The sequence below is a fragment of the Solanum verrucosum genome, unplaced genomic scaffold (assembly GCF_900185275.1).
Source record: "Solanum verrucosum unplaced genomic scaffold, falcon-dt-bn FXZP01000111.1, whole genome shotgun sequence".
Lineage (NCBI taxonomy): Eukaryota > Viridiplantae > Streptophyta > Magnoliopsida > Solanales > Solanaceae > Solanum > Solanum verrucosum.
In genome coordinates this window covers 131,297-157,426 of record NW_026020099.1, presented here as the reverse complement: position 1 = coordinate 157,426, position 26,130 = coordinate 131,297, and the positions used below count along the sequence as shown (strand labels likewise).

At 34.3% G+C, this 26,130-nt stretch overlaps 2 pseudogenes; both read right to left on the bottom strand.

Annotated features, from left to right (window-relative positions):
• Positions 1-83: 83 nt before the first annotated feature.
• On the bottom strand, positions 84-1,619 carry LOC125824877 (DNA (cytosine-5)-methyltransferase CMT3-like; annotated as a pseudogene).
• A 429-nt stretch (positions 1,620-2,048) lies between these two features.
• Positions 2,049-12,179, bottom strand: LOC125824876 (DNA (cytosine-5)-methyltransferase CMT3-like; annotated as a pseudogene).
• Positions 12,180-26,130: the final 13,951 nt, after the last annotated feature.

Below are 26,130 nucleotides of genomic sequence, written 5' to 3'. Positions count from 1 at the left end.
ATTGCCGGATGTTACATCGCCATTTGTATTTTCATAAGTGTAAAAAAGAAATAAAGACATAAATTATAGATAATCGATTTAACTTAACATTTAAGGACAAAACATTTAGGCAAAGCGTGCACTGGTGTGTTGCTTTTCAAACTTATAACATCACCATAACAATCTTCTTAAATCTCTTCCACTTTAAAAAATTATCCTTCATCATTGTCATAAAATACCCTGTTATCATCTACTTCATCATCATCATCTTTCACATCCTCATCTCATACTTTCAACAAAGGGTGTGCTCGGATATTGATTTTCAACAAGGAGTGGGATGTACAAAATTGTTCCCACTCCTTCAAAAGCAATAAGAAATCTTCAGCATATTCATTCCTTGTCTCAGTTTGTGGGTGGTTGAATTTTAATCTATCACAAACATATCGATTTAGGCCAACAATCCATTTAGTTACAAGTTTAACACCACAAACATCGCTACCTAGCCACAACCTAGTTGACATTCTACAACAATTGGAATAGAGATCCAATAGCTTCTTTTTTGGGTTCTGTTCATTGGCCTCCACAACATCATTGTTGCTTGATATGGTGGAATCTGATTCACTACCAAGACTTTAAACATCTGATAGTAAGATAATAATGACGAGAATAGTAACATGTACTTCATGTCATAGTGATAATCAAATTTTGATCTAAAACTTTCCTTGAACTATAAGCTTACATTTCATGGTATTAGAACAATCTTGATTTTCTTTACAAGGCAATTAAGAAGGTTGTCATCCTTAATTTTATATTAGAGCACACATTTGTTGGTGATAAATTGTTCATGAGATTTAATTATAGTATCCTTGGATCTGTAAAACCATTGAGTAGTAAAAAAATACATCTTATAATCGACAACTTGAAAAAACTCAATAATCTTGCTTATATAATCATTTTTACCATCTGCAACTTTTACATGAGCATCATCCAAATATTTATAACTCAGATTTTCAACCAATGTCTGGTAAAATAACACTTGGCCTAGATTAATTTCTTGGAATCATCTTGAAAATTTAGGCTTATAGGTGCACCATTTGCTTTAACCTTATCCTTTATAATGTATCAGTGAATCCATTTCTCCATAGCTTCGTTACCACTACACTTTTGTCGTAAAAGACAAACTCTTGCTCCCTATTCTCCTAGACAACAACTCTTATCACCTTCTCTTATCAGACAATTCATCATTCAAACTATCACATATAATATCCTCATCTTTAACAAATTGATCATCATCATAACACTCAACCGTTAAACCTTTTGCTACTTCATCCACAGTTGAATTCACGTTTTCTACTATTATGACTTGTCATTTAGAAGACTAGGATAACTTTGTCAGAGAATCTTTCCAATAGATTGGCATTGCTGAATGGTCCCATTAGAAAAAGATGGCCTTTTAATGGGTCCAACATACCTTGGGTTTTGGGTCATCTTAGTTCAAATACGCTAAATTGAAGGATGTTTTTTCACTTTACGCTAGTTGACTAAAAACGTCTTTTCAAAAACCACAACCCAAGTGGAGAATTTAGTTTGGAACTACGACAACCGTTGAATGCACGATGAACCAAATAATCGCCGGCCATTTTGAAAATGGTTAAGTATAAAAAAATTGGATGCGAATTCACAAAACTGTTCTTTAATATACCATATTTATGTTGTGGTGACAGAAATGCCATCAATGCAAAATGACCCTTAATATCACAATTTAAACAAATACGACATAGAAAAGGCAAAAAAATCAATAGTTATCAACAAATAGTCAAACAATGAAGTTGTTATGGTTAGAACTTAATTAAATCCCCAGTAAAGTCCTCATTTCTGTTTTCATAAGTTTAAAAAAGAAATAAAATCATAAATTCTATATAATCAATTTAACATAACTTTCATAAAAAACCAATTTTATATAAGTGTCGCCACTTAATAGTTAAATCAAAATAAAGAAAAAATTTACTTTTCAAAAAACTTAAACAGAAAAATTATTTGAGCAAAGGGTGTGATGGGATACTACTTTTCTAACTTCTATTATCACTATAAATAACTTCTGAAATCTCTTCAACTTTAAAAATTTCTCATTCATCATTGTCATAAGATCCCCCATCATAATATGCACAATCTTCATTATCTTCCACATCCTCATCTCCTACTTTCAACAAAGGGTGTTCTCAGGTATTTCTTTTCAACAAGGAGTAGGATGCACAAAGATACTCCCACTCCTTCAAAAGCAATAAGAAACCTTCAGTAGGTTAATTCACTATCTCAATTTGTGGGTAATTGAATTTTAATCTACCACAAGCATATAGATTTAGGTCAACAGTCTATTTAGTTACAATTTTAACACAACAAACATCGCTACACATGCACAACCTAGTGGACATTCAACAACAACTGGAATAGAGATACAAGATCTTCTTTTCTTGGTTCTATTCATTGGCCTCCACAAAATCACTTTTGCTTGATATAGTGGAATCAGATTCACTATCAGGACTTGAAACATCTGATAGTAAGATAATAATGACGAGAATAGGAACATGTACTTCATGTCATAGTGATAGTCATATTTTAATCTCAAACTTTCCTTGAACTGTAAGCTTAAATTTGAGGGTATTGGAACAATCATGATTTTATTTACAAGGAAATCAAGAGAGTTGTCATCCTTAATTTTATATTAGAGCACACATATGTTGTTGATAAACTATTCATGAGCTTTAATTATAATATCATTGTCTCTGTAAAACCATTAAGAAGTAAAAAATACTTCGTATTATCAACGCCTTGAAAAAACTCAACAATTTTGCTTCTATAATCATCTTACCATCTTCAGCTTTTACATGAGCATCATCCCCAAGTTTATATATGAGATCGTCAACAAATGCCTGGGTAAAATAGCACTTGGTCTAGATTAATTTCTTGGAATCATCTTAAAAATTTAGGCTTATAGGTGCACCATTTGCTTTAACTTTATCCTTTATAATGTATCGATGAGTCCATTCTCTATAGCTCCATTACCACTACAATTTTTCCATAAAACACACACTCTTGCTTCTTATTCACCTACACAACAACTCTTATCACCTTCTCTGATCAGATAATTCATCATTCAAGCTAGCACATTCAATATCCTCATCTTCAACTGACTCATCATCATAACACTCAATCATAAAACCTTTCGTTAATTCATCCACAGCTGGATTCATGTTTTCCTTTACTAATGTATGTCGTTTAGAAGACTACGATAATTTTTTCGAAGAATCTTTCCAATAACTCGGCATTTCTGAATTGGCCCATTAGACATAAGGTGGTCTTCTAATGGGCTCAACATACCTTTGGTTTTTGGTCATCTTAGTTCAAATGCGTTAAATCGACATATTTTTGTCACTCTACGCTAGTTGACTAAGTGTGTCTTTTCAAAGTCAAGGACCCAAACGAACAATTTAGGTTGGAAATACGAAAACCATTAAACACACGATGAACCAAATAATTGCCAATCATTCCAAAAATGGTTAACTATAAAAAAGACCACATGCGGGTTCGTAAAATAGTTCTTTAATATACAGTATTTATGTTATGGTGACGGAAATGCCATCAATGCAAAATGACAGTTTATATCACAATTTAGACAAATCAGGCATAGAATAGGCAAAACAATTCAACAATTATCAACAAATAGTCAAACAATCAAGTTATTATGGTTAGAACATTATTAAATCCATAGTAGAGTCGACATTTCTGTTTTCATAAGTCTAAAAAAGAAATAACGACTTAAATTATACAGGCACAACCCAGTAGAGATTCTACAACAACTGGAATAGAGATCCAAGAGCTTCTTTTCTTGGTTCTGTTCATTTTCCTCCACAACATAACTATTGCTTCATATGGTGGAATTTAATTCACTATCAGGACTTGAAACTATCACGACCCAGGGGTACCTCTTAGATGTGACAAGGTGTATAAGACCCCGATAGGCCTTACAAGCCCCTTAGCATATCATAACATAAGATAATAGAAATGACCAGAAATTTAAAACATTTTTCATAACAGCAAGGTTTAATAAAATGAAGCAGAAGTCTATTACACTTGTCTCAAACCATCTAAACCATGAATATCTTTTGGGACACAACCCATACAATAGTTCTAACATAAAATAAAGACATAAAAGGAAATGTTAATCAAGTCCTCGATTTTATGAGGACTCGCCAAATCTTCACTCCTTGCTGAAATATGAACCTAGCCACGGGGATGGAAGTCAATATCGCCAGACCCTACATTTGATAAGAATGTAGGCAATAATATGTGTTAGTAAAATAATGTACTAAATATGATGGCTAGCTTAAATCATAAGCATAATGTAGGCATTAGTCAACATAAGACATATATCATAATCATAAGAGACATCAACATAAGGCAAATGCTCTAGGCATAACAGACAATAATAGAGTCATAGGCATAATTGTAACATCCGACAATTTAAAATGAATATGAAGAAGCTTGAAATTGGAAGTAGTCATTTTTGGAAAAAAATTCAGAATCTGGAAATTTGGGCAAGTGTGGAAATCAGTGAGTTTTTGGCCAACTTTGAGCAGTCATAACTCCTAGCTCAGGATGATCCAAGAGTAGTTCCAGTTATGTTTGGAAAGCCCTTGGAACGATCTTTCCAACGCCACCGAGTTTGCTCGATTCTGAGTTCGTATGAGCGAGTTATGCCCTTTGAAAGTTGGGCAGTTGGCAGGGAGTCCGTCCGGAAATTTAAGGGCAGTTTGGTCTTTTCACAAATCATTTCTTTTGAGGTTATATTGTTGTGTTAGGCTGATTGTGGATCATTTTTGTTTCATTTTAAAAGAGCAAGAGTTAGGGTTCTTGAGTGAAGAAGAGTAGAAGAGAGAAAGAAGAGAAGAAGAAGAAGAAGTGGGAGCTAGGGTTGTGGATGCAAGATGTTTTCTTCATCAAATTTCTTGGGGAATCTTAGTAAAGGTATGGGAGTTATTTATCTAGGGCAAGCTATCACCCTAGAGCCAATTTCAAATGGTTTTCAACTTTTCCAAAGTTTGTGAAAAAGCCTAATTTCTACTCAAACTCATGGGTTCTTGCATGAAACGATTTCAAAGGATAAGTTATGATATTATTGATGTTTATTTGATGTTTTAAGATGAAAAACTCCATGAATCCTTGTATTCTACAAAACCCCAAAATGTGTTTATGAAGTGGGTCTATTTCTATAAATTCAAAGTTGATGGAATTATGTGTAAAGTGAATTGTATTGATATCTCTTGTGTTTTTTAATGTTTATTCATGATTAATTGTTGATAATGGGTGAATTAAGGGTGGTAAGCCTTATGAGTGAAGTATTGGTGATTGCTTGGATTTTTGGTGATTTTGGCTATGGCTTTGAATTATGGTAAGAAAGCTTGAACTCTCTTTATTGAATTAATTGTTGTTGGTAGGTTGAATCCACCTTTGGTGGAAGTGTTATATCTTGTTCTTGTGTGGTATTATTGTGAATTGTAGCCATGAAGGCATTGGGGAAGTTGTTGCATAATGTTGGAATATTGTATTATTGTGAATTGAGGCCATGAAGGGCATTATATGAGTGTTATTGTATTGTTATATTATTATATATGAATGAGACTATATGTAAAGTCCTATATGAAGCTATTTGTGAAGGTATGATGTAAATGAGTTTTATGTGATCTTGTGATGATCCTATGTAAAGTGGATAGCATTGTGAGTTAAAGTATGATTTCTCATGATGTATATATGAAATGATGTTGGATTATGAAGTATCCTTAAATGAAAATGTTGTGACTTGGTTGGTAGACTAAAGTGTCCCTCCTTGTTACTTAAAGTCTTGAATGCATGAAAGTGTGAAGTGGGCTAGAATTAAGAAATGGTGCCCTTTCATAAGTCTAGCTTTCCTAAGTAAATGTAAAACCATGAAATCGGTAGACCTAATGGTGGTAGCCCTTCTCATGTGTGAAATGATGAACCTTGGACCGGTAGGCTTAAGGCAGTCTTAATGAAAAATCGGTAGGCCTAAGGCACCCTTCCAAGGGGATTTAATGAGCTATCCTTAATGAACCTTGATCGGTAGATCCTTGTGGTGCCCTTCTTGGTAGATGTGCTATGGGTCGGTAGACCTAATGATGGTGCCCTCTCTAGCACATACATGTGAATGAAATTACTTTATGGGAACTAAGGCTAAGCACCGAGTGGATATAGTTAAGATGGTAGCTCTCCCGAGTATGAGGCAAGAGTACAATGAACATCTTTAGATATCCCCTAAACCATGTGCCTACATGGGATGTATCCTAGTTCTACCCTTGGCAAGTAGAACACCTTCCACGGTGTAGGATTTTATGACACCGGATTCCATGTCTAGCTCGCATGGTCTATGTCGATTAATGCCTATTCCCATCATGTGGGATGTGCACTCTAGTTATTGGATAGGTTCTACAACGTGTAGGTAGTAGTATGGGATGCTATCTACACATGGCACGAGTAGGCTTTGAAGATACTAAAGTGAGTTCCCTAAGTCTAACGACTATTATGTGAAAGTCCCCTTATGTGCTTGAATGTCTCCAAAATGGTTTCTTAAAGAATGTTGGTCTATTGATGTTATGTTGTAAAGGAAATGTCCTTATCTAAGGTAATCTTGAGGAACACTTAAGTGTGCTTGAAGAGGTTGTATGGGCGGTCACTTCTTGTCTTACTCAAGTGTGTCTTAAGGTTATATTAGGTAGAGGTCCTATGGTAATGAAATGGCATGTGTTCCTTTAAAGTTAAACATGGGTTGTATATGAATATATGTTGAGTATGTATACGGTTGGCTATGGTTTTATATGTGAACATTGACTTAGTATGTTATATTGTAATGGTAAATTTCCTTATCTTTGGTAACCCTTAGGAACACGTAGGTGTATATAAAGAGATTGTATGGGCAGTCACTTCATGTTTCACTTAAGTGTGGCTTTGGGTAACTTGAGATAGAGGTCAAGAAATGATGAAAAGGCTTACTTGTCAATTATGTTCATGTGTTGTACATTGGTAATAGTTGTGCATGATGGCTTGTGATATGAAGCATGATAAGTGGTAAGTTCACATTTGGTGGCCTTAGGATGATGCTTTAGTGTGGATGATGGTATGGGACGCTATCCATACATTGCACAAAGTGTTGTCCAAGGGTTACTTGAGGTGGATGGTTTAAGGTGAAGGAATGGGTTATGTGTGGAGTATGTGCTAAAGTGGTTAATGAATTGTATGTTGGTTATGGTTGGATATTGTGACTCTTATACTTGTATTTTTTCATGAAGTTTTACCAAATGGCATAAAAGCATGTTTCTCCAATAAACGTCCCTTTTAGCATGTTTTTGCATGGCTTCCATACTTAGTACTTAATTGTGCTAACCCCTTTCTTTCCCTTTTTGGACTAAAGTGTAGGGATTTGGAGATGATGACATGTCATGGCTATTTGATAGGTTTCTAAGTGTTGAAGATGAAGACTTGGTGAGTCCTCATATATTCGAGGACAATACCCCATATGTTCTTTTATGTCTTTTTAGTATTGTTTAAGTTGTGTATGGGATTAGTTCCGAATTTTGTACTCTAAAGTATTAGATGGTTTTGAGACATCATGTATAAAGTCTAGAAAGTCTTTCGCTTTCTATTTTTTTTTTTTTATGAAATGTTTTCTTGGTAAAGAAAGTTTTAAATTCCTTATGGTTTTTTTTTGTGTCTATGCGATGAATGAATGCTAAAAGGCTTGTATTAGACCTCTTTGAGGTCGAGTACGCCGGTTACGACTAGGGGGTGCTCCCGGGTCGTGACAATAATCAATGCATCTAAATCAACATAATATAAGAGAAGCACTTCATAAGTAACCTCAAAACATGTTTGTGCAATGCATGGATAAGACCCTATAAATCTCACCCATGCTAAGCAAACCACTTTAGGCCCTCATTAATATTCATCATCTTTTGATCTCATCATTAGCTTATTTCTCATAGGCAAGGGAACATTCACCTTTAGTCAAACATATCACGGAAGGCAACTATAGAAACAATCCAAGCTAAGCATACATCATACAAGTAATTCACATCACTCTTGCTTTATTTTCAAGACATGGGGACTTACCTCTCTATGTCTATTATAAAGGAAAATGTGTATTCACCTCTTGCCTTACTTGTATAGTCATAGGTATTCGCCTCCATGACCATTTTAGGGAATCATAGGTATTTACCTCCTTGTCCAACTTGATATGATATAGGTATTCACCTCCAAATCAACTTATAAGGATCATAGGTAATCACTTGCTTGATCAACAATAAAGGCAAATGGGTAATCACCTTTTGCCTTGCCTTAGGAGTTATAGATTATGGGTAGTCACCTTACACTCCTCATCACATAACATGGGTAATCACCTCATGTTTATCATCTCATGTTTACTTACTTAGGAATATGGGAACTCACCTCACATTCTTCTCATATGAAAATCTTGGGCAATCACGTCAAGCCTCATGTAATTTTATAGTCCTTTTAGTTACTGATGAAAGGGTGCCTTTGGCCTACCGATTCAAAGTACATCATTACTTTAGTTTATTATATCATGTGTGAGCACTCATCACCATCCATGATCACTTTTACTCTTAGATTCATTTTTGGTTAGCCAGCCTTTCAACCTAGAATCTTCATTATGTGTTCATGAGAATATCCTTTAAATCAACATAACAACATTAGCATAATCATTGACACCTCACTCTCAAAGTGTTCTCAAAGCATTTACATAGATTCTTTAACAACATGCATATATTCCTAATGTAGGTCATGTGGGTAAACCTTCAACAACAATACCATATACAAATAAATATTCATCATATAGCTTCCCTCTCAAAGCCTTACTAGTCTTAACTCATCATGTTAGTTTTACTCTCAAGCCCTACTACTCATAATTCAACATATAATCTTTATTCTAAAAGTCCTAAGAATAATCTTTCATTATCCATACCATAGTTTCAAGACAATCCTAATCTCAAGCGTTACAATTCATAATTCATCATACATACTTGATATTAGTCAATTCATGTCTATAAGATTTACTCTTAGGAAATTCATGTCTATGTGCTTCCATCTCAAGCAATCTATAATGTAATTCATCAATCCTAGAAGATCACATCTAAGCCCTCAATTTCCCCTTTCATGGCATAAACCCAACTATATCAAATTCACTTTAGAATCATAGGTTAAGCATGAATACATGTATAATCATACTAAAAACATGCAATTCCATCATAGACAATAATAAACAACCATATTCCACTTTATTGGATCATAACTCATAACATTAGAAGAAACCCTGGTTTGACTTGGGGAATTCTTCTTCTAAATTGGGGAAAACATGGGAGCTTCATGGATTAAAGGAATCCATGAATGAAATAGCCATCATACCTTGATTACAAAGCCCTGACAGAGCTTTGAAGATGGATCCTTGACTTGAACTAGCTTGACCATCTTGTTCTTCTTCTTCTTCACATTCTAGAGAGAGAATATTTGTAGAAGATGAACTTTGGGATTTTTTTGGGGGTTTAGATATAATGACTTGAATAAATTAATTTAGGGGTCTATAGCCTTTATTTAGGTGGTCTAGATTAGGGTAAAATGACACTACTTATTCCTAATTAAAGCCAGATAGTTCCATTAAGTCCTTAACTAACTGCCTCACTGCCTAATCCACGAGACCCCGACCACGGGGCGTAGGTGGACCTACAAACCATACTGGTTGGGCATGGTTTGGGGTTCAGAGACACTGGATGTTGGGAATGGATTTATGACCCTCTACCACGGGGTGTCGATCCCCCTGCCCGTGGTCATTGCCTTAGGCAGATTCTCTAGGGTGCTCACCCACGAGGCTTCCCACAGAGAATGGGTCCAACCTTAGGGCGTGGATAGCCATCGTGGGTGACCCCTGGAAGTTTTAAAAATTGTTAAGTCTCTCTCTTTCGTATACGATGTGTTACAATATCTCCCCCTTGGGAACATTCGTCCTCGAATGGCATTCTAGGCAATTTTTAAAAGAGACAAATCAAGACTAGCAACCCATCATGCATGCAACACATCAATATGCAGATAATCAAAGAGGAATCATCAACTCTAAGCTAAACATTCTCCATACAATCTCATGCAACCTACATGCAATCTATACTCATAACATACATCCAAGGAGGAATCTCTCAACTCCAAGATAAGACATTTCATCAATTTATCTAATGTAGTCAATAGGCAACTTATACTAAATGAACTACAACATGAGGAAACAATCAATCATGCAAACTGATTTTCTTTCAAAGACACGCGCTCTTCATGAACATGCACAACATAAGGAAATCATGGTAACATCTAAAACACACATGACTTCACATAAAGAACAACCCATTAGGGACTCTTCATCTCAAGCTAAAAGAGGAATATGAGGAAAAAGGATGAGGATATTGGGACATCTCTTTGGCCTCGACCTCCCAAGTAGCACCCTCAACTTCAAACACTCACTAAAACATAACTCCATATCACTTTTCATGGAAACAACTTCCTTGTTCTTATATTTCTTAACTTGTTGGTTTAAGATCTCATATGGGTTTACAAAACAGGGACTAAACTTTCCCAAACTCATTACACCTCTAAAGATGAGAATTTCTCGCGAACCCAAATCATGGACATCAAGAACACTCAACGACTTTGCTATCTAAGCACATCATCCCACTTGGAAGTAAGCCTATACGGACTTTCTACGCATCGCTTCTTTCAATTATCAAGTTGGATCAAGTTATCTCTAAGCTTTCACATCCAACACACAAGATGATTCTAAACCATGGTGAATTTCACTACTACCCTTTAGAGGAGTCTACTCATTTAACACATCTAGGCATTACTTAAACACCCTATACATCAAATCTATCAACATACCCTAAAACTCATCATGACTAAGTCGGGTCCTACCATCAATAAAACATAACAATAATGCAGCCCATTCATACCAAATACAACATCAAAGTCTATCATATCAATTCTATCAAGTCACAAAAGACAAGCAACACCGGAATTTAAACAAGCATAAAACACATATCGGGAGAAATATTCGGAGGACACTCTTGTTCACCTCTAGCTTGGAGAGCATAGAACCTATTTTTCTTTGGAGAATTCCCACCCGAACAAATTGGACTGGATGAAGGGTAGGGTTGATACCTACGACGACTATCCCCTTTATTTCTAGCAAATGTAGGGCAATGTCTGATCTTGTGGCCCAACTCACCACAACCGAAACAAACATTGGAACCCGCTAGGCATTCACCCACATATCTTCTATCACACTTACTACATCCTGGTAACAGAACCCCATTACTATCTCCTTGAGGCTTAAGGTTAGACACAATTTCTTGGTTGAACTTAGGAGTGTTTCGGGAACCTTGCCCGGGGAACTTTTGCTATATTTAAGGCGACCATGGCCATCGGACCTTGCATGAGAGGGATCATCATCCTCTATTATAGACCTCTTTTTTTCCCTAGACTCTTTCTTGAGTTTCCCCTCCTCAATTTGTTGAGTGTACACCATAAGACATGAGATATCCATATCATGGAGGAGCATTTCCGTACTACATTCTTTTTCTACCATGTCGGACATCCCGACATATAACTACTCATCTTAGCCCTTGAGTCTGCCACCATAGATAGACTATACTTGGAGAGTTATGTGAACTTTAGAGAATATTCATTAACACTCATACTTGATGAAGGTTAATGAACTCTTGCACCTTTGCTTCCCTCCACTCAAGGGGAAAGAACCTATCAAGAAACACTGATTTAAACAATTCCCACTCTACGGGACCCGCTCCTACCAGCCTATCTCCCTTCCATTGTCCATACCACACTTGAGCAACATCCCTCAATTGGTAAGCGGCTAACTTTGCCTTCTCCAATAGAGTCACCCCCATAATGGCAATTACCTTATAGACCCCGTTGATAAACCTTTGAGGATCTTCTACCACTTTGGAGCCATAAAATTCCAAAGGGTTCATCCTCATAAAATGCCTCACTCTTGATGCCGTCGTACCCACATCTGGGTTCACGGGGGCTACCACCTCTCTATTGGCTTGGGTCGTCATGGTTTGAGCCAACACTTTAAAAGCCGTCCTACGCTCCGCATTTGTCACATTCTCACCTATAGGGTCAATTGGAGCTTGATGAGGAGCTTGAAGAGGAACTTATTGCTCCACATTGTCTTCCTCATTCCTTCAAGTACTAGCCCTCCTAGTAGTCATATCCTGAAAACCATCAGGCACAGATTAGGAGAAAGACCTAATAAAGTCAAACTCTATGGCACGACATAAAGAATGAAAAAGTGAATTTTCCTAAGAATCTAGTAGCCTCTAACTCATAAATGTGGTGCACTTCACATTTATGAACAAGACTCTACTTGACGTAGTTTTGAGACATCCTAAAATCAATCTGAACTTTGTCCTCTGATTACCATGATTGTCATGACCCAGGGGTACCTCCTAGATGTAACAAGGCCTACAAGACCTTGAGAGGCCTCATGTTATCCCCTTAACATATCATAACATAAGATAATAGAAATGAGCGAAAATTTAAAACATTTTTCATAACATCAAAGCTTAAATGAAAGGGAAGTCTATTACACTTGTCTCAAACCATCTAAATCATGTATATCTTTTGGGACACAACCTATACAATAGTTCCAACATAAAACAAATACATAAAATGAAAGGGTGATCAAGTCCTCGGTGCTATGAGGACCTACCAAATATTCTCTCCTTGCTCTACTATAAACCTTGCCACGGGGATGAAAGTCAATATCACCGGACCTTATATTTGATAAGAATGTAGGCAAGAGTATGCGTTAGTGCAATAATGTACTAAATATCATGGCTAGCATAAATCATCAACATAAGCATAAGGTAGGAATTAGTTAACATAAGACATACCATAATCATAAGAGACATCAACATATAGCATAAGTTATAGGAATAAGAGACAATAACATAGTCATAGTCATAATCAATGCATCTAAATAAACATAATATAACAAAAACACTTCATAAGTAACCTCAAAGCATGCTTGTGCAATGCATGGATAAGACCTTATAAATCTCACTTATGTTAAGCAAACCAATTTAGGCGTTAATTAATATTCATCATATCTTGATCTCATCATTAACTTATTTCTCATAGGCAAAAGAACATTCACCTTTAGTCAAATATATCAAGGAAGGCAACAATAGCAACAATTCAAGCTAAGCATACATCATTCAAGTAATTCACATCACTCTTGCTTTATTTTCAAGACATGGGGACTCACATCTCTATGTCTATTATAAGGGCTAATGGGTAGTCACCTCTTGCCTACCTTCTATAATCGTAGGTATTCGCCTCTATGACCATTTTAGGGAGTCATAGGTATTCACCTCCATGCCCGACCATTAAATGATATAGGTATTCGCCTCCACATCCTTTTACAAGTATCATATGTATTCTCCTCCATGTCCAACTTGATATGATATAGGTATTCACCTCCTCATCAACTTATAAGGATCGTAGGTGTTCGCCTCCATGATCAACAATAAAGGCTAATGGGTAATCACTTTTTGCCTTGCTTTAGGAGTTATAGATTAAGGGTAGTCACCTCACACTCCTCATCACATAACATGGGTAATCACCTCATGTTTCTCATCTCTTGTTTACTAACTTAGGAATATGGGAACACACCTCACATTCTTCTCATATGAAAATCTTTCTTATATAATCAATCGGAAGTAAAACATACTTCGTATTATCGACACCATAAAAAAATTCAACAATCTTGCTTATATAATCATCTTTACCATATGCAGCTTTTATATTAGCATAATCTAAAGTTTATAAATGAGATTTTCAACCAGTGTCTGGGTAAAATAGCACTTGGCCTAGATTAATTTCTTCGAATCATTTTGATTTAACCTTATCCTTTATAATGTATCAATGAATCCATTTCTCCACAACTTCATTACCAATAGGCTTTTATCGTAAACCACACACTTTTGCTCCCTATTCACCTACACAACAACTCTTATCACCTTCTCTAATCAGACAATTCATCGTTCAAACTATCACATAAAATATCCCCATCTTCAAAAAACTCATAATCATCACAACACTCAACTGTACAACCTTTCGCTACTTTATCCACAGCAGGATTCACATTTTTCTCTACTAATTATGTCATTTAGAAGATTATGATAACTTTGTCGGAGAATCTTTCCAATAGCTCTGCATTACTCAATGGGCCCTTAGACCTAAGGTGGGCTTCTAATGGGCCCAACATACCTTGGGTTTAGGGTCATCTTAGTTCAAATGCGCTAAATTGAGGGATGTTTTTTCACCCTACTCTAGTTAAGTAAGAGGTCCTCATCTTTCGATTTGGAACAATCAACTCAGGATTGAACGACCCTTTCCTTCCGAGCCATATACTTTTTCCTCTTACCTTTGTCTCGGGGTGGAAGATCATCCATTTTCCTCTTCAGAGGATTTGATCCTCCTTCATTGATTGTAATGCCTATAGTCTTTTTCTGTGGTTGCTTAGTGAAATTGGTGCATACCATACCAACAAAGGATCGAGAGAAGATAAGAAAACAACTTAAACTCAAACATAGTTACTCTCTCTGCAGATAGACTCGCCGATCAAGTCGGCATTTCACCGAAACACTTCTGCAAACTAGATCGGGCTCGCCGATGGGTTGGCTAAACAATTTTAGGCAATTCGGTGAGAGAAAGGTTCCTTCGGCGAATCGCCGACTACCTTCGGCAAGCAAGGGCTTGGCTGCCGAAAGTTATAGTGCATAAAAGTCTCAGGGGTGTAAATAAAGAGCGATATCAAGCACATTCGGCGAGTCGCCGAGTGCCTTCGGCAATTTCAGGCATTTCACCGAAAGCTACAGGCTCAAACCACAACTTGACACGCAAATAAAAGGTGACAGACTGAAAATAGGTGAACCGCCGAGTGATTCGGCGAGCTCGACCCAGCTCGTCGAATGGCTTAACGTGCCCATTTTCAATCTACCTTCTCGAATTCAAATTTGCAACCCCCAAAAGTGAGATCAAAGCATGCATTACTGAAATTCAATCAAGACCCATACTACCCATCTCCACGGAATACTCAGAGTTCTTCCGATTTCTCCGAATTTAGCCATTAAACGACGTTCTCTCTTAAGAATGATGATTCTCAATCAATCTTTGAGCAAATTCTTGACATTTAAGCACAAATATGGGCTAGTCAGACTTTACCCAATCACTTTAACAACACCAATCAAAATTTAACTCATTGAAAAACACACAAAAAGCAATGGACATTTTGACATTCAACCAATACAGGTAAAATTTTCGAATTAACATAAGAATTTAATCATTCTAATCCTATCAGAGAGGACCATCACACATCACTAAGACACAATTATAGCAAATGAGTACAAAATTTTCAAATGTAAATGCGGGAAAAGGAAACCAACCTTAAATGTTGTTTAAATTCAATTTGAAATGATAGGCGGCAAAGTATTCCAATTCCGAGCACAAGTCCCAAACTAAAATGCTAGAAAAATGCTAAATTGAAGAAGATACTACCTTAGTGTGAGTTTAGGAGATCTGAGAGCGAGGAAAAGTGAAGAAGTTCAAGTTTTAAATCTTTTGGCCATTATAAACTGTCCAGTTTGGGCCCATTCAGCGATGTTAGTCGCACTCGCCGATTCACTCGGTGATTCACCGAGTGGTCCCTTATCCCGCCGATTGCTAATGATTTGTCGAATTCTTGGGATCAAGATGGTGGTATAAGTCGAGGTCACCCCGAACTGCTTCTCAAGTTCGCCGAGTTTACAAGCTCTAATTTAAACTTGAATTGCACCAAACGGCGGGCCAAATCGGATACGCCAACCTTTTCAGCAATCCGCTGGCTGACCATTTCCTCGCTAATCTGTATTTCTCACCACTTTCCTCATTCAAACCCGCACCACTAACACACCATTATTTATAAAAAGTAAATTAAAGCATTTAAAACCTTGGGTTACCTTCCAAGAAGCTCCTTATGTAACATCATGGCACGACGCGAGTCTTCACTCACTCTCCTTTGGTGGAGTTACTAGGTAACCCCATTAATTCATATGAGTGGAGAGGAGGCACCGCATAATTCAGGAGTGTTCTGGTCAGTTGGATTGATTTAGAGTGGGATCCAATCAGTTGACTCAACACTTCAATATTCTCCTTCATCTCTCCCAACATTTGATCTTGTTGGGTGATATTTTGGAGAATGATTTGGAGTGTGTCCTCGACACGATTGTTCTCCCTGTCTCTGGACTGCTTCTTTTTGTGAGGAGGCATGTACCTCCTTGGACTCTTGCGCTGCTTTTCCACCTCTGTTATTCTGGTGGCCAACTCGTTCAGCTAGTTACCAGTCTCTACAAGAAAATGTACTTTAAGCTACAAAATACATTGTAGCTAAATATAAAATTTTCCGTAGCTAAACACTTTAGCTACATTATTTTGTTTCGTAGCATGTGTAGCAAGATGTAGCGTGGCTAATAGTTAGCTACAAACTTTACATGGTCCGTAACTAAGATTGTATACTTATAACTACAAAATAAAATTGTTTATAGCTGCAATGGATACAAACTTCTGCCACGAAAAATATACTTATAGCAAATTATTTTATTCTTGTGCCACAATAAATAAAATTTGTATCTATCTTTATAAAGTAGCCATAAGGGGTTGTATTGTAGCAAAAGATTCAATTTATTTGCCACGGATATTTAAACTTTGTTCTATAACTGATCTCGAGGCAATAATACTTATATTTAGTTATGAATCAAAAAATTCATAGCTATAACTCAATGTATTTGCCACAATTTTTTTCATATTGTAACTAACAATTCATATATCTAGCCATGAAATATCGGCGTTGAAGCTTAAGAAAAACTATTTGCTATAAAAAGTATTTTTTTAGCCATGTTCTCTATACGTGGCAATTATAAGAGTATAGATATAGCTACAAATTTAAAATTTCATAACTAAAATTTCACACTTCATTGTCACAAGATAAAAATTGTAGCTAAAAAATCTTCAATTTTTATCAAGACATTTTTGTGGAAATTATATATTCTTCACAAGATATTTTTGTGGAAATTATATATATATATAAAAAAAAATTAATAGCTACAAATTCATACAATGTAGTTACTATTTAACATGAAATTTATATTAAAAATGTGCGAAATATATTGAATTGTATAATAAATACAATACATGGAGAAAAGACTTAACTAAAGATTCAACAATGTCATTCAAAATAGTGAAACATCATTTTATTGAAACATATAAATATTCTTTTACAAGACATAATAGCTATTTTTGTCCCATCAATTTTGATGCTCTCATCACTTCTTAATATGTTGCAAAAACAGTTAAATATTCTATAAGAAAATAACATAATAAAATATTTAATTTAATTATTAATATGATTTTTAAAAATAGCCATCATAATTATAGCTAATTTCTATATCATCATGAGTGTCCATGCTTCCTACGAAATTATTAAACACGAGTTAGCTTTATATGATTTTGTAAATTTCTCTAATTGAAATAATAATAAAAATTTAATATTGCAGAAAGTTATATTACCCTGATAAACAAGTTCCTCAACATGTTGTTTGGGGAGATTTTCTTTGATCGACGTTGTTTTAGAACTCTTACAAAGTTCCACAAGTTTCACATCATCATTATCAATCAAGCAATTATTTTTTTTCCGAAGACCATTCCTGCCCATATCTTATTGCAAACAAGTATTTGTAAGATATAAAAATGTATTCAATAATCAATTTTGAAAAAAATTATAAAAACAAAAAAAACATGTAACTCAAAATCAATACATGGATACATATTTAATAAAATAAAGAATTCATGTATAAACAATACAATCAACCAAGAGTAACTGTATTGCTAATATATCGTTTCGTTGATTAAAAAAATATATACATAAAATTAAAAAAGTGAAAAAGATAAATTCAAAAATTGACAGAAATTTAAAAAAAAAAAAAAAAAAAAAAAGGAGAAGAAGAAGAATGTAGCTGTGTCTAGACGTTACTGCAAAATGTCACAACACCAAAAGATGAAATTGGAATGTGTATTAAAATAAAGAGAATTAGTGATGTTAGGGCGATTTTACTTCCTTTTGGGTGCTAATTTTATTACGGTTTGTCTTATTAAAATAGGAAAAGAAAGAGCTAATTTAGGCATAAAATAATGAGAGGGAAAAAGATTGGAGGGAAATATTTTTACTTCTATTTTGATTTTTGTGTATTCGTGGATTTCCCTCCTAATAACTAGAATAATAATGAAAAGTTTCATCACTACTTTAATTAATGTTATTTAAAATCTAAAATTGATAAGTAGATTTTTTTAATTAGCTAGGACCTTATCATATCCAATGCTCTTTTTCTCTTAGAGAAGAGAACTTTGTTGTCAATTCAATGATAAATATGATTAATGAGATTTTTCTATTTAGTTACAATATTTGTTTGTCAATATAATTTATATTTTTTAGTAGTGTTTAGTGTGAGTTTCATCATATTTTATTGTAAAATTTGAAAAAATCATAGGTTTTATTTTTAAAGTGAATAAATTTTTTTGTGTTGGTCAAAGTGAATTTTTTCCTCTTTAGAACATAATGACTCGCCCAAAAATTGGCCGAAGAATGAAAAAAAAAAGTGAAAACACCTCTTTTGTTGTTTTTTTTGAAATTTCTAGAATTCAACTTCAAGTTAGATTCCAAAATTTTATGATCAGATATGTTTTTCAGAGTTCAACTACCAAAAAGTGAATAAATTGCATGGCCAATCGCTCATACATATTGAGAATACAAAGATAAGAATTAACTATGTTATTAATGTAATAATATTTTATATTTGAAAGGGAAAAGGGTCTAAAAAATACTCTAACTTTGGCCGAATATGCTGTTACGAAATCAGACTTTATGGAGTACATTTTACCCCTCTGCACTATTTAATAGTGTATTTTAAAGATATATATGTGCCCACGTGGATTTCCACGTGGACACATTATTATTTATAATTATGCACTATTTATGATTTCCACGTGGGCACATATATACCTTTAAAATACACTATTAAATAGTGCAGGAGGTTAAAAAGGTCTTTTCCAAAGTTTGGTATTGTTACAGGAAATTCGGTCAAAGTTCAGATATTTCAGACCTTTTTCCCTATTTGAAACTTACAAATATATTTATCTGTAAAACTGAATTAAATTGAACAATGAGCACCTATTATTACACCAAAATATGTTGTTTTGATACAATAAGTTCAAATCAAATAACAATTCGCAAAGCACTTGTCAAGATGAAGTTTGTGGTGGAATTAGTGAAGTTGATAATATTTAAATTTGCTATAATTAATCGATCAAAATTAATTGAGCATAACTCCTATTTATTTTAAATATATTTAAATATATATATATATATTAAGATCTTGTAAGATAGAATGTATAATATCTCTAATTAAATTAGTTATATAAATGTATTGTTCGATAGAAAAGGTTCGGAAAAAAACATGTAGCACCCCAAGATTTACATTTCACCCCGTATCAGATAAAATGTCTCACCTTAACTGTGCTCACACTTTTTAAATAGTCAATAATAAATAATATTGTAGTTATCTTTTTTGTCAATTGATAAATTATTTAATTAATTTGATAATTATGAAATTTGAACAAAAGAAAATTACATATATTATTTCCTTTGGTTTTTTTACCTATCCACTTTGGACGTTCCACGTTTATTAAAAAAATGATTGGTATGACTATTTTACAAAAATATCCATATTCATTGATCGATGTTTAGGTCTTGATTTTTTTTAGAAATAAGTAATTAATATTAAAGGTAAAACATGATTTTTTTTGTATATTTTTTGAAGTAAAAAATGTAAGAAAAAACAATATAATTATATATATACATATATATTGGGAACCAAAGTGTATGTCGTACAACTTTGACATATATATGTACATTTAATAGGTGAAAGAAAAATGTACATATAATAGTTTTAAATGAAAAATATTGTAAATAAGGCACAACTAAACCTACTTTATTTTGATAGAATATAGACCTTATTAGTTATTTCTTCTTTTTGGTATGAAGAAAAATCCCTAAATCCCTAAATTTGAGAGACAAAGTTTACACTGCATCCCTCTCAAAATTCAAAGCACAAAGCTCAAGTGAACCTTCATCTCTTCGATTTGTCTTTCAAAGTTCAAGTTCAACCTTATTCTCATCTCCTCCTGCATCATCACATCAAGGGTAAGTTTATTCCCTCTTCGTCTATCTAAAATTCTTTTACTGCAAATTTTACTTTAACTTGTTTTCTCATCATATTTTAAAATAGATTGTTTATTACTGGACCATAGAGGATATGTTAAGAATGAGAAGATCCTATATTTGATAGTTTATCTCAGCCTAATTCTTTGTTTGAATCGAAATTATACTCTTCTATCTACTATAATCGAATATAACGACTATCTTGTTGCTCCTTGAAAGGTATGTCAAGTTAATTATGGACAAGTAAAAATGTACGAAAGGACTATATAATAGGTGGAGCAACTTGTTTGATATCATGCTCTGGTCTCGTCCTTTGCAATGTTATTTCCAAGTATTGATTTGGTCTTTTGTTTCACTGTTTGACTTATTTGTTTTTTTGCATAAATATGTTGCTAGTGGTTTTTGCACGACTTTTTCATAATTGTTAATCCTATTCATTATATGAAAATGATATTCAATTATCAGATGCGAGGTTATTTTGCTTTGAATATTTTTTTCCATTTACAAAACTCTGCATTGTTTTATGTATAATATGAACTGGTTGCCAGGAAACAGTACGATAGTTATTGAAAAATGTAGAATGCTAGAGTCTAAAAGGATTGCCAGAAATAGGCACTCTCTTTTATGCAATACTAGATGTACTTGGCAAACTCTCAAGTAATGAAGAATAACATTTTCTGATGCATAAAAGGTTTACATATTAAGGGTTGTTTGACCTACTATGTAATTTACAAACAACTTATTACAGTAGTTCATTTAGAATTATGAGAAAGTTACAAAGTTTAGTCTTTTCTAGGATCAAATGCTCAAGCTCATTTTAAGAACTGAACAGACAGCTTTTGTTGTTTAGTTTTTATAATTAAGATGCCAAATCAAAATACAAAAGTGTAGCAATAGGAAATGAGCCTTTTAAATCTCTTTGCATTTTCAATATTCGCGTGTTTGTTTCCATCTGTCGGCCATTCTACTTCTCTGACTATGATTTTCATGTTGGGAAAGCTAGCTGAAGGGATAGGATTCGAGTCAGGGGAGTAGTAAATGTATGCATTTAAAGAAACACTAACTTTATCTATTTGTTTCTTTGTAGGAAATTTGAAAATCGATAAGACTTGGATGCATTGTACTGACACATCGAGTGATGTTTATTTAAAAGGAGTTGATAATTTTCTTCAATTTGCCTTTCAAAACTCCGAAGTAGAAGGTGAAATTCCTGATTTTGCTAGATATCCGCGTAATGTTAGACTTGGATTAGCATCTGATGGGGTAAATCCTTTTGGGAACTTAAGTGTTTCTCATAGCATCTGGCCAGTGATTATTACTGTATATAACTTATCCCCTTGGATGTGCATGAAACAACCCTATTGCTACTTGTCTTTGTTGATACCTGGTCCTAAAGCCCCTGGAAATAATAGTGGAAATGGAGTGAAAATAGATAAACATGATTATGTTAGTGTTAACACTAAGAGAAAAATAGCTACAAATGAACCATTTGTACTTGCATCTCAAGTAGAACAAATTTTTTATGTTAAGGATAATCTTCATCCCAATTGGTCAATTGTTTTGAATGGTCATTCTAGTTACTTTACTGGAGGTGCTATTGACGAAGAGACCTTTCAACAAGATGATTGTAATGACTTCTCGCATGGATTTGAGGATGATGAAGACTTCATAAATTGGAAAAGAAATTATCTGGATGTTATTAGTACCTATGTTACTGTAGCTGATGATATTACTGAAGACAACGAATGAGAATCAGAAGCTAATGATGAAGTTATTTACTTTTACTTACTTTTGAGAGTTGATCTTAATTTTATTAAGTTACTCCAACTATATGTGAATTAGTATTATTGTTTTGTTGATAATATTAGTTAAATTGAGTTAAATTATTATTATTTACAAGTATACGTTGATGAAGTTTTCAGTTACATGAAAAAAAAATTGTTATCAATATACTAAATACTTTTTTCAAAACACTTTTTGGCCACTAGGCCATTAATATACTAAATATTAATAGTTTTTAAGGGGATTTTTTTTCTCAAACTATTGACATCCATTGTTTGATAAAAACTTGTTCCCTATCCTTTTTATGTTGGGATACTCTTCGTTCCTATATCATTTTGTCATGACAAATTATTATACTATTAAGTTAATTATTGCCACATTTTTTGGTACTCGAAACAAAACGTTAATTATGTTAAAAAATTTATTTTAAATTTATTTTTATGAGTAAATTTTACTATTGCTCCAACTAGTTTCAACACGATCATGAAAAAACTTAATCATTAACTATGAAATTTTATCATAGTAAATAATTTATGACTATATCTTTTAGTATGCCACAACTTTTTTAACATGAAAAATATTTATTTAGCTACGAGTTTTTCTTCCAATAATTATAGTGGCTAAAAAGTTATTATTAGTACGGAAAATTTATATTTATGGCGAAAAATCACAGTCTAATAAAATTTCATTTTGGCAAAAAATTTATGGCTATATCTTATAGTTATTGCCACAATTTTTTTATAACTTAAAGAAAACTTATTTATTTAGCTACAAATGTTTCTTCAAATAATTTATTGTGGCTAAAATTTATTATTAATATGAATTTACGGCAAATAATATTGAATTGCTATGATATTATATTATAGCCAAAACTCTATGGCTATTCATTTAACTATAGCTACAGTAGTTTATAACTTGAAGTAAAAGTATTTATATAGCTACAATATTTTGTGTCAAATAACTTATTGTGGCTAAAGGGTTACTATTGCTACAATGACTTTTATCGCGTGACAATAACGTATAATTAGCTATAGAACTTTGTTGTAACAGTAAAATTATAGCTATTTAGGTCATTATTGCCACAATTTTTAGTAATTATAGCAAAAGTAAAGATTTAGCTTTATCAATTTAATTGTCGTGGCTATGAAATTTGACGAATTTTTTGATAGCCACAAATTGTGAATTTTTGTGGCTATTACTAAGTAATAGCTACGATTTTCAAATTCATAGCTTAGATTTCGTAGCTATAAATACATTTTCTTGTAGTCAACCTAGTTGCCACCATATATAACTAGAAGTCTCTCTCGACTTCTTGGCTCGACTCAACCTAGTTGCCACCACATCCCTCAGCCATGCTCAGGGAACCTGCCTACATACACAAATTTAAAGAAAAACAAAACTAAAAATAAGGTTAGTAAACTACGATTATCTAAAGCAAAGTTCAACTTAAACCAAAAACTTTCACGTAACACCACTCCCCGGTAGAGGCACCATTTTGATGTTTGTGTAATCAAGACACCTCTTACAGTTCGGGTGTCTACGATCGTACAATAGTTTAGTAACCCAACCAAGGGTTGGGGTCGAGTCCCAAGGGAGTAGGCGTGAGAATTAGCAGTTAACTGCAAATATGCTAAAGCTAATCGTAGCTAAAGACTTTGGCAAATGAAAACATGACAAGTTAAAAGGGGTGATGCAAGCGTCAATTATCAAATGGGGGTTTAGACAAGAAACAACTAAAAACAGTAAAAATAAGGAAAAATGCAAGTTTGGAGACGGGATTCTTGGGATGTGATTAGGAATACGGGATAGACTATATTATTAGGTACATGCTTGTGATAGAGAACTTATAGAGTAATTGCGACTAGGCTAGACTTTAATGGGGTTAAGCTCTCTCTCGAGCAACTTACCCCGTTTCAAATGGGTTTCTCTCGGACACCCACTTGCCGCATGAAGATCAGCCTACGCCTTAGCCCACTAACTCTCTCGAGCCGAGTGTGTGGATATCGGACTAGGGTTCACTCTCTCGAGCTAAACCTCATGTCGACTCACTCACACTAGCCATCAATTTAGTAGTCTTAGTTTTATGACCTCTCTCTCGAGCAAACCGAAAACACATAAATAAACTTGTATTTGCAACTACAAATTCATTATATTCATCCACAACTACTAAACGAAATCACAATCAAACTACAATTAAACTATCAGCAATCAAAACCCAACAACTAATCTAACTCATATTCACAAAATCACACCCGACGAATTGGGTTTTTTAGCCACACATGTAAAAGAGATAAATAAGTACACCAAAATCAGTGTCCATCAATGGGTATGCTATATTTAGTCTTAAAACACGTTAAGAAGGAAGAATGAACAAGACCCAAGTCCAAAACCTTGAAGATGAAACCCTTGTAAATCTTCTTCTTCAAAACCCATTTCTCCAAAACTTAGAGAGAAAAATGTCTAAAAATTGAATACTCAATAATATTCGGTACCAATTAATTATCTAATGATAAAATTTTAAATTGAACTAGTATTATAGTTTTTCAGAAGTGTGTTGCGAAAGGACGTTCGGTGAAGTTAATCGTGATCGCCGATGTACTTGACGATCCGCCATTTGGTCTACTTCATCGCCTTTCAGCTTTTTCCTTCAGCATCCTAGCATCCTGGAACATTGGTCGATGTAAACCTCATTCGCGTATTTTTTCGGTGATGCACTGACTGCTCTTTTTCACTGCCGATTTGATCCTTTACTTCAGGGCTCAGCACACTGGAACAAAAGGCGAATAAGTGATCTATTGGCGATTCGCCGATTGGGTTCGGCAATTCGCATATCTTCATTTCTTCACTCTTTTGGCTTCTTTTGCTCCTTTTTGCTCGATAGTGTCCAAGCTTTCCTTCAAACTTCGAATACCTGAAACTCAAAGGTTTTCATCAGATATCGAAGCTAAACATGCATTTAAGGACACTAATTCTATCAAAATATAGCCCTAAATGAGTCCAAATTGTGGACTCATCTGCAACTCCGAAAATATGGTTTGTTTGGTCCAATTATGTTCAACACCATATCCAAGAAGTCTAGAAGGTGAAGCTTATATAACTTTAGGTAATTGAGAAACTCTCTCCCATATTTGATGCCCTGTGAGTAATGGATGTGGGGGGTCACTTTTAACCTTATTTCCTAAATGCATTTTTCATCTTTCTAAACCCATGGTCCATTGGCAAGAACTGGCGATGACAATGAAGCCGTGTATTTTTTTCTCCCATGCCTTAAAGTGAATGCCTTACTATTTTCCATGCAATACAGACTTTTCAGCTGTCATCCAACCAAACAACATACCGTAAGAAGGAAAATCATTAATAGTCCACATTAAAGAAGCACGTATAATGAAATTATTCTTAGTTGATATATCATATGTCAAAGCACCTTCAAACCACAATTGTGTGAGCTTATCTATCAATGGTTGTAGATAGACATCAATCAAACTTTTTAGACTACAGGGACCTGGAATAACACAACTTAGAAAGATGTTGGGACTGGTCATGCACATTTCAGGAGGAAGATTATACGGAGTAAGAAATACCGGCCAGTATGAAAAAGGCGAAGCAAAATTAGAGAATGGTGTAAAGCCATTTGCACACAACCCCAATCTAAAATTTCTTGGTTCACTAGCAAAATCAGGATATACATTATCAAAATGCTTTCATGTTTCACCATCAGATAGATGAGACAAGACACCCGGCGACCTTCTATATTCACCATGCCATCTCATATGTGGGGCAAACCTCATCAATGCATACAACCTCTTTAACCTAGGAATGAGAGGTAGATAATGCCTCGCCTTAACTAGGACCATCTTTCCAGCCAGAGTCCTTCTATAATGAGCATGTCCACAAAACTTACAATTTTC